General features: G+C 37.6%; 1 long non-coding RNA gene across 1 annotated transcript; it reads right to left on the reverse strand.

Moving 5' to 3' along the window:
• Nucleotides 1-758: 758 nt before the first annotated feature.
• LOC118233224 lies at nt 759-6636 on the reverse strand. Its single transcript, XR_004766491.1, has 3 exons — nt 6555-6636; nt 1370-1470; nt 759-962 (listed from the first exon to the last, which is right to left on the reverse strand). It is a non-coding gene; the product is annotated as an uncharacterized LOC118233224 (long non-coding RNA).
• Nucleotides 6637-7275: the final 639 nt, after the last annotated feature.

Genomic DNA, 7275 nt, shown 5'->3' on the forward strand with positions numbered 1-7275 from the left:
ACATTCCCTTTAAATAAGTGGTTGCATTTGAGTATTTACTTCATTTAGTATGTTTATTTCTCCTGCTCTCACCAGCTATTCGCATTTGCTGCTCCAGCATGGTTGTCCAAAATTAACCTTTAGGTATTTCTGCAAAAGAACTACAAATGAAGGCTGTTCAGGTATACTTTTTTGTATGCATGTAAATGTATATTCATTTAATGACAATAATATAAATATGTCAGTGAAGAATAATAATAATTATAATACAGTATAATGGTGCACTCAATTTAAACAGAACCCTTTAGGTTTGCATACCTTGAGCACTGCTCAATGTTTCTGTCAACCATTCACTGAAAGGTGTGGGAAAACAACAATGTGGATTCTACAAATGTCATTAAAACCAAGATTTTATGACTATATGGTGCTGCACATTTGTACTTCATCAAAAGTTTTGTCGAGCACTGCTTTGTTCAGGCATTTGTAAAAATGTACCTGTAATTTATGAATGGATTTTTTAATCCACTCATTTAAACACACTTTGCTTCTAGTAATATTCTACTTAATGGCAATTATTTAAGATGCTAGTGCAGTTTAACATTATTATATCCGTCTTTGATTTATACTAGGTAATTTGGCTATATATATGCTATATATGAATTTTTTCTCCAGGCTTTAGATATTAAATAATCCTTCTGATTTATGAACTATTTTCCCTATTAATTAATTAATTAATTAATTTATTTATTTATTCATTCATTTCCATAATTTTGTAAGTTTTGTAAATTCTGCATGCCCTCAAATCACTGGATGCCACTTCTCCAAGCCATTAATGTCTTCCAGCATTGTCCTAAGCTCCTTTAATGCACCACTGCAGGGTGTTATGTCCATCTCTGGCTCCACAAACCTTGAATAAAACCCAGTGTATTCTGCAGCAGAATACCAAGTTCCTCATCTGGTTTTGTATGGTCCAACAGGCAGTCCTATCAGGAGAGAACAACCTTCCCATGTGAATGTATCTCTCAGATGTACTGTATACCTTTGACAGTGTTTTACCACATTTACCACATGGTTATTAAAATCCTCTTAGGCATTTTGACAGCTGTTTCTTCCTTGCAAATAGGAAAAGACTTGTCTTGCTTTCTATAATTTGTTGCTTTCATCATGACCAATGACTAAAAGAATTAGCATTCACCAGAATGTTTATTGATTTACTTGTGTAACTTGCTAATAGTGAACTGACGCACATACAGAGATTGAGTGCACACAAAGACATAGGTATGAGATAACAATGCAGTCTGCCCAGCAGTTGAATACAGCTAATAAATCAGCTGTAACATGTTGAAGTGAGTTCCCTTTCCAAAGCTATGTTTATAAGGAGCTCTCTTACCTGCATCCAGGTACAGATGTATTGGTACCTCATACGCAGGCCCACAACTGCTAGCACAAGCATGAAAATGTGCAGTCTGAGGCATTCTGAAGCATCTGTTCCTAGTCCCAGATAAGGGAAAACAAAAAGGAGAGAGATTAGACTGCAAAACTGCCATCTCCCCAGCAGTGTACTGCTAATGGCATCAACTCTATGAAAGTTGTCACCTCTCTGGCAGTGTATCATTAACACAGTCTTCATAGATACTAGTGTCCCTTGCACTTTAAGAAACTGGATGACCAGGTAATGTGTGCCCCTACTGCCTTGGCACCTATCTACATGAATGCAGGGACCTGGTAGGTGCCTGCATCTGTTTGTTGGACCACTGTAAGTTGCATTCCATAGGTTAGATTTGCAGATCATAACTGGTTAAATCCGTGCAATTCTACGTGAGCTTGCCTATCTCTTGTCTAAATCTTGGCTGTATTTGACACACATGCACAGAGGTTTTTCACTGAACATCAATTAGGCAATCTCAAACTTCCAAATTATGCAAACCCATATTATTAAAGTTGAAATGACAGATAATTTGAAAGAGCATGTTTTAATATTTTGTCCATTGATCTTGTTGTAGTGCAAAAACAACTGTAAAGACATAAGAATTATTCAATTAATTTTAGATGATTCCCTCTACAGTGCAAAAACACAATATCAGTGCTGCAAAAACAGAGATCAGACACACAGTGAGCAGATGAGACAGAGCATGGCTATAGGAGATTTGAATTCACCTGTGTTCAAAGTAGACACAGAAAGGATTGAAATTACGATAAAATAGTTTATTGAAAAAGAATGTGATGGAATGAATAATGGTAAATAATGCATTATAAATATGAATTAATATGTATTAATAATAATTAATTAATATGAATTATTGATTGAAACTAAATGACAGAAAGCACTAGATTTCTTCATTAATAAAGAAAAATGATAATTCAATGATAGGCTAATTAAAGGTACAAATCATGACTGTTAATGGACTAGGGACAAGTCTTTTATAACAATAAGACTGTTATCTCAGGAGACTAATGTTACCATTGATGGGTATTCAAACTGGTTTGAAAAGGGTCATGGTGTGAGATGAGAAACCAACAAAAAAAATCAACAAATAAATCAATACTAGGAAAGACAGTACTTTAGTGAAGAAAAGTATATTCCTGCACCATAGTAAACACCCCCCAGTAATCCCACACAATCTTTACACAACAATATACAGTTCGCCCTACAGCAGCAAGCAGCAATATTAAAAATAAAAAATACTGACTACAGATAAAGGCTGTTCATTTATGCTTTCATGTATGCATGTAAATGGATGTACATTTAAATGACAATTATATAATATGTCAATTAAGTATTATTATTATTTTTATTATTATTATATAGATACATAGATACTAAAAGCTTTCTTAAAGCTGATCTAAGGAAGCAATTGAACACACCTGACAAATCAGAAACACCTGTGGAACCATTTGTTCCAAACGTCATGACGCCCTGAAATGGGGGGACTATTTATAAAAAGTGCTGTAAATAAAAGCTGAGAATGTACACTTCAGCCCCATATGAACTGTTGCAAATCTAAAATTATGGAGTACAGTGCCAAATCAATAAAAAAATATGTCTTAGTCCCAATCACTATGGGTGTTTGCTACCTTTTTTCATTAAATAAATGAAATAAATTTGTCTAATATTACATTTTGTCTAAAGATTTAAAACAATCCAATGTGACAAATATGTAATAACAGAAGACGTCAAGAAGGATGCAAATAATTTCACAGCACGGTATGCATCTGGTTCCCTCCCAGTTCTAGTTCTCTCCTCCTTCTTTGCCAAATTTCTTGGAACTTCAGCACCTATTTTACTTACACTAAATAAAGGTATTAGGCTTCTTGTGATTTTAAAAAGTCTAAGATAGATAAGATCCAGATTTTCCTTACATATCACACTAATGCGTGAGCATCATGGTCATCAAACATGCACCTTTGACTATTTCTGACCCTATTTACTGATGTTTTTCCCATAAATATAAATGCAGATACCACATTAGTCACTGTTCATATTGAAGCACTAGCCAGTTGAGCAGTATTTGTGACTGAAGCTCCTGCCATCTGTGTCCCAATAATGAACCCTCTTTCAAAATCACTTAGATCTTTTCCTTTTGCCCCCTTTTGCCTTCAGAACTGCCTTAATTCTTCGTGGCATAGATTCAACAAGGTACTGGAAACATTCCTCAGAGATTTTGGTCCATATTGACTTTATAGCATCACGCAGTTGCTGCAGATTTGTCGGCTGCACATCCATGATGCGAATCTCCCGTTCCACCACATCCTAAAGGTGCTCTATTGGATTGAGATCTGGTGACTGTGGAGGCCATTGGAGTACAATGAACTCATTGTCATGTTCAAGAAACCAGTTTGAGATGATTTGAGCTTTGTGACATGGTGCGTCATAGCCATTAGAAGATGGGTACACTGTGGTCATAAAGGGATGGACATGGTCAGCAACAATACTCAGGTAGGCGTTTAAATGATGCTCAATTGGTACTAAGGGGCTCAAAGTGTGCCAAGAAAATATCCCCCACACAATTACACCACCACCACCAGCCTGAACCATTGATATAAGGCAGGATGGATCCATGCTTTCATGTTGTTTACGCCAAATTCTGACCCTACCATCTGAATGACGCAGCTGAAATCGAGACTTATCAGACCAGGCAACATTTTTCCAATTTTCTCTTGTCCAATTTTGGTGAGCCCGTGCCAATTGTAGCCTTAGTTTCCTGTTCTTAGCTGACAGGAATGGCACCCGGTGTGGTCTTCTGCTGCTGTAGCCCATCTACTTCAAGATTCGACGTGTTGTGCATTCAGAGATGCCCTTCTGCATACCTCGTTTGTAACGAGTGGTTATTTGAGTTACTGTTGCCTTTCTATCAGCTCGAACCGGTCTGGCCATTCTCCTCTGACCTCTGGCATCAACAAGGCATTTTCGCCCAGAGAACTGCCGCTCACTGGATATTTTCTCTTTTTCAGAACCTAGAGATGGTTGTGCGTGAAAATCCCAGTAGATCAGCAGTTTCTGAAATACTAGCCCGTTTGGCACCAATAACCGTGCCACGTTCGAAGTCACTTAAATCACCTTTCTTCCCCATTCTGATGCTTGGTTTGAACTTCAGCAGATCGTCTTGGCAATGTCTACATGCCTAAATGCATTGAGTTGCTGCCACGTGATTGGCTGATTAGATATTTGCATTAACGAGCAGTTGAACAGGTGTACCTAATAAAGTGGCCGGTGAGTGTACACACACACACACACACACATATATATAGTCAGACTTCTAAGCCATAATTTGGCCGTTCTCAGCCATAGGAAGCTTCAAAGCACTCTGAAAGCATAGCCAGGAGATAAGAGATAAGGAGCAGGAACCATTTCAGGTGTGAATGCGTGTGCATGTGTCTGTCAGAGGGGGTGTCCGTCCCCCTCCCCCCTTCTCTATTTCACTAGATAAAATTTGAGGCATCTGAGTCCTGCATCTAGCTCTGGCATTCTATATTTCATCCCTGGTCTCTTTTTGGAATATTCTGCTGTCTTTTGGTGTTTGAATTTTGGTATTGGCACTTCTTTGGATTACTTTGGGACAAACAAGCTATGGTTTGGTATCTTCTTTCATTCATGTCTTGTGTGACTGTCCATGTCGGTGACCTTTGTTAATTGTTTTAGGGTAGTTGAACCTCTTCTTTAGATTAGATGGGAATATTCGTTGTAATTTAATACATTTCTTAATTTTCATCTGGTTGTGAGTTGTACATTTTGATAAAGGTTGATCCAACAGTTTGCTTTAATTGATAACTCATATCTGATAATAATACCAAATAATTACCAAATTAAATTAAATATTTTACATGTTGGATAAGTGAGGTGTTTTAACGGTTTATGCACTTGTGTTCGGTATTCAGAGTACCGGACATCAAACCAGGGTGTTAACGGTCAAAACTGCACAGTTCTGGAAATTAAACATATTTCAATTAATTTTCACCTTGCCGACAATATTAGGGGAACACCAATCGCTTGGCTGTGGATCGGAACGGCCAGTATTCGCTCCATAACGTGATCGGTGACTGGCAGAGTCCATGTGCAACCTGTATTGGAATGCTGCTGCTATATCTTTGAGTATCACATCAATTTTAATGAGTTAGCCCTTGCTCGTCTACCATCCTCGCTCTCAGTCTAGTTTCACCGGGTCTCACAGTGCGATCATTTAATTAATGCGACCATGTAAAGCAGGATTGGACTTGGTGTTGGTCTTGAATTAAGGTGCTATGATGGAGGAATGTGGCACTAAGCACCAGTCAGAGCAGGGCTGCACACAGATTATTGATGAGAAATTGGATCATTTCACCTACTTTGCTTGCAATGGTGGTCAGAATTGCGTAGCAGCAGGCCACTGCTGCTACGTGAATTTAGTGGAGACACTGCAATGCTAGGCATGTAAAGTAGCTTTTATATATTCACAGTTGATATTCCTCTTAGGTGGTAGTTACTGACCGGATAGCAGGCACCACAGATGTCCAATAAGGGCACAGGATGCACAATGTCCAAACAGGAAGTATTTATTGTGATCTTCACACACCCACATAAATTGTGCCACTCAACCAGACCTTATTCTTTAATTTAATTTAGACTTCTCAAGAGTTTAAGGCTAACTTGTGTTCTTGAGTTTGTCAGGTTTGTGTACGTGGATTTTCAAAACAAAAAAACTGAAGAAAATACATTTCCATTAAATATGTAGACAAGCTAACAAATAGGCACTAACATAACATGAGGGAGCTAAATTATTAAAGTGCCTGAAATAATTAACATTAAGTCATGCTCCACAAGGTAGCTATTCTTTATCTTAACATGTACAAGTAACTTGTTACCTCTACTAGTGTATCGCAGCATGTAAATTACTCTAAATATTGTCAGCAAAAGTGCGTTGAATTGATAAAAAAGAGCTCATGTACCAATGAGCAGTAAATGGGCATCAACAAACTTTGTTTGTAGGTTAGCATGCTAACCTTAATGCTAAATGCAAATACTAAACACAAATAAACATGCTCCTAAAGTAAAAACTGTGCACTAATGACAATATATAATGAAATTCAAGAGAACTTACTATTTGCTGCACACAGAACTCAACACAGAATAAAACTCATGGAAACAGCAGGAGACAACTGCACTCACTACCTGACAAAAGCACATGGCAAACTAAGGTATGCCTCGGGGCCTTTACAGAGCTCAGAATTCACTTGGGTCCTTTCATAGGTGGCTAAAGATGAGCCTGGCCTAAAATCCACAAAGCACTACAGCAAACTAATTGGGAAAGGAGATGGCCTTTTGTACAATGACATGTACGCTCTGTCTGATTCAACTACAACTGCAAGACACACATGGTTACATACAAACAATATACATGCTTTCAGCTGACAAGATTATGATGCTTTCAGCAAACCACATTATAATGTTAGTTGCTAAATCAGGAGAAGGTGGGCAATAGATGCTAATTGCTAAATCACAAAATGGTGTGCGTTACATTCTGAGACCGGCCTTTCCAAGGGTGGGTTTATATTAATGAAATATTTAACAGTAACAGTAACAGTAAAACAAAACTGCCTGCTTCACATGAACCAGGATATATCAATCATAAATGTGTTTTATTTCACTTCAATCATCAGAAAAAAGGGGAAGGAGATGGGGATGAGCAGAATAATATCAGTTTTATTCAGTTGCAATATTCTCAATTTGATCAGGTTTTCTAATCCGTCAATGTTAGGCACACAGTACACACAGTATTGGAGATCACAAAGAACAACATGAGGATGATATTTTTTATCACT

The sequence above is a fragment of the Anguilla anguilla genome, chromosome 8 (genome assembly GCF_013347855.1).
Source record: "Anguilla anguilla isolate fAngAng1 chromosome 8, fAngAng1.pri, whole genome shotgun sequence".
NCBI classification, from domain to species: domain Eukaryota; kingdom Metazoa; phylum Chordata; class Actinopteri; order Anguilliformes; family Anguillidae; genus Anguilla; species Anguilla anguilla.